At 55.9% G+C, this 3,228-nt stretch overlaps 2 non-coding genes across 2 annotated transcripts; both read right to left on the reverse strand.

The window, feature by feature from the left end:
* Window positions 1-436: 436 nt before the first annotated feature.
* On the reverse strand, window positions 437-509 carry Trnaa-agc (transfer RNA alanine (anticodon AGC)). Its single transcript has one exon. It is a non-coding gene; the product is annotated as a tRNA-Ala (tRNA).
* Window positions 510-828: 319 nt separating this feature from the next.
* Trnay-gua (transfer RNA tyrosine (anticodon GUA)) lies at window positions 829-917 on the reverse strand. Its single transcript is given in 2 exon segments — window positions 829-864; window positions 881-917. It is a non-coding gene; the product is annotated as a tRNA-Tyr (tRNA).
* Window positions 918-3,228: the final 2,311 nt, after the last annotated feature.

A 3,228-nucleotide genomic window follows, 5' to 3' on the forward strand; every position in this document is an offset into this window, starting at 1 on the left:
GCTCCCTCCGATTGGCCGCGGCCGCCGCTGGTGCCCGCCCAGTAAGGCGCGCTGCCATTGGCCGGCGCGCTGCCCTGGGTCGGCGCGCCGGGCTCCGCGCACGTTAGCGGGTCCCTGCGCCCTGGCGGTTTGGGGGTCTCCGGAGGGCCGCGCGGGGCAGGCCTTCGGCCGGGGCTCGTCTCGGGCGGTTAACGCCTGTCTCGGAAGGCCGGAAGGACAGAGCGACTGGGCGAGAAGCTAGACAAGAGTTCGCTGCGAACGAAAGGAACTGGTGTGAAGCTGAAGCTAGCCATTGTCCCCCCACTCACTCCCTCCGTTCCCCTCACTGTCGGGAATAAAATGTCCACGTGGACTCGGCGGCTCCGTGACTGTTCCGTGCGTGCTCGCTGCTCACGAGCGTGGACAGCACAGGAGGGGAGAAAAAGAAAAGGGCGAGTGGAGGATGCGGGCATCGATCCCGCTACCTCTCGCATGCTAAGCGAGCGCTCTACCATTTGAGCTAATCCCCCGGCTCGGGCAGCTCGCTTTCCTTTTGCCTTACGGACTACTCGGGGCCGTGCAGCCTGCCTAGCGAACGGAGAACGCTTATGTGAAAGGGAGCAGACAGTGAGGCGCAGACAAAGCTTCTGAACACCAGACGCGAAGTAACTGCATACAAACGCTGCTTTTTAAAAAGCGCCCGTGTCGGTGCGGAGGCGCCTAACCCGCAAGCCAGCCGCGCCACGCAGCGCCCGCCGTACTGGGCTCGCGGCCGGCGCCCGAGCCAAGTCACCGCCCAGCTACGATCCTTCCCCACTCCTTCCACCCGGAGCAAAAGGGAAGCCGAAGTCCTTCGAGCCGGAATCGAACCAGCGACCTAAGGATGCCCAGAGCCGCTCCACTACAGTCCTCCGCTCTACCAACTGAGCTATCGAAGGCTCCGCTGCTCGGCGGCGCTGCCGGCCGCCCTCTAAGGCTCCGCACAGCGCGTTCTCCCGGGGACGCGGCCGGCGACTCGCTTTCCCTTCCTTTTAGAATCGACGCTCGCCCCCCGGCCCCGGCCCCGGCCCTTCTGTCCGCTGACGGAGCGGGACGGAAAGGCTCCTCCGGTCCTCACACAGCCAGGGAAGCCGGAGACAGAGCGACAGAGGCCACCGTCCGAAGTCCCCTTCCCCGGCCGGGACGAAGGCGAGCCGAGCCGGGACTTCCCGGACGTTCTCGGCTTCGGACCAAACGCCAGCCGGGCCCCGCGGCGCTCCCGACGGGTCGCGAATTCACGGCGGGACGCCCAGCACCCGCTGGGCCGGGAGCCGGGGCCCGGGGCCGGAGGCGGGGACTCCGCCGGCGGCTTGTGCAGGTAAGGCGCGCGCCGTCCCGTTCCGGGGACGCTCCCCGACCGGGCCAGCCAACCCCGGGGTCGATGCGTGCTCACCGAGGCGAGGGCAGCCCCGGACCCCGGCGGGGGCCCCGGCCCGGCCCCGGCGGCCCCGCGCCCACCGCCCGCCCCCGCGGGGCAGCGCCGGCTCCCGGCCCGCTGTCTCCAGCCCCGGCGCCCCCAGCCCCTCGCAGAGCTTGGGTCCCGCTCTCAGCACGGAGTTCCGCATGTGAACCACCCCAAGCGAAACTTGATTATGGTACTGCGAACAAAACCGAGGTGAAACCAGCCGTTCAAAAGGGAGCCGTCGGTGGTGCTCAGTGCAGCCCCGGCGCTCAGCAGACGCCGCCGCCTGACAACGCGAAGACCCCCGACACACACACCACCAGGTCCCCTCCTTCCCTGGACACTTCTGATTGGCTCCCTGCCTCCTTGCCTCTCCTGTGGATGCCATCATCTTTTGTGTCCGATTTCTTTCACGTGGTGTGATGTTTTTGAGACTTAGATCCAAGTTTGGCCTCTGTTAATATGTCATTTCTTTTACTGGCCGAATTATATTCCATGCAGTGGCTGGAATATTAGTGTTAGCATTACTAATCTTATATATCAGTTGGTGGACATTAGGCTATTTGCAACTCAGTTTCTATTGGGAGTAGAATTGGTAGGTTACACAAAAATTATGTTCAGTTTCTGAGGAACGGCCAAGCACCATTCTCACTAGCAATGAATGATGGTGCCCATTTCCTTGCCAATAGCTTTTTTCTTTCTTTCTTTCTTTTTTTTTTTTTTTGAAGAAATTTTAGGGTACTGGGTGCCAGGGGCTCATACCTGTTAATCCTAAGAAGCTGAGACGAGATTGCAGTTCAAAGCCAGCCCAGGCAGAAAAGTCTGTGAGATTTATTTCCAATTAACCACCAAAAAGGTGCAAGTAGAGCTGTGACTCAAGTGGTAGAGCATTATCTATCTCCTGAGCTAAAATGTTCAGAGACAGTGTTTAGGCCCTGAGTGCAAGCCCCAGGACACACACACATAAACACGAAATAGGTACCAGACACACACACACACACACACACACACACACACACACACACACACACACACACACACACACACACACACACCCATAGCCAAAGAAGGCCTAGAACCCACACAGGACACATAAAAGTGAACTATACAATTCATGGGTGAAGATGAGAGGGAAAGAATGAGGGAACAGAAGACACTATACAACAGGAAATGTACTCATGACCTCACTCAAGTAATTGTAATCCCTCTGAACGTCACTTCTGTAATAATACATTTTTTCTTTTTTTCTTTTTGCTTGAGCTCAGGGCCTGAGCACTGTCCTTGGACTTTCTCAAGGCTAGAGCTCTATCACTTGGGCCTTAGCACCACTTTCAGCTTTCTTCTATGTATGCAGTGCAGAGGAATCAAACCCTGGTCTTCGTGCATGCCAGGCAAGCACTCTACCACTAGGCAAAACTCCCAGCCTCAATAACAATAAAATTTTAAAACAGCCACTATATTAATACAAAGAACTCAGTTAATAAATGTGATTAGTGATATTTTGTTAATCACATTTATATTTGAAAGTTATTTAAGGATTTTATATATTTTTCCTGTCTTTGTGAATGGATCTTCCATTTTATTATTTATTAGTTGTCACTAAAGAATGGAAAACTCCTCTTTTTGTTCCTTTCTTGAAAGGGTCTCACTATATAGCCCAGGCTGGCCTAACATTCTGAATTCTTCTACTTTAGCCACTGGTTACAGGCATGTGCCACCACACCCAGCCTTACTTTGTATTTCATATCCAGATAATTTACCACCTTCTCAGTGATTTTATTTTTTTGCCAGTCCTGGGGCTTGAACTC

The sequence above is a fragment of the Megascapheus bottae genome, chromosome 7 (assembly GCF_031878675.1).
Source record: "Megascapheus bottae isolate mThoBot1 chromosome 7, mThoBot2.hap1, whole genome shotgun sequence".
In the NCBI taxonomy this organism is placed as follows: Eukaryota; Metazoa; Chordata; class Mammalia; order Rodentia; family Geomyidae; genus Megascapheus; species Megascapheus bottae.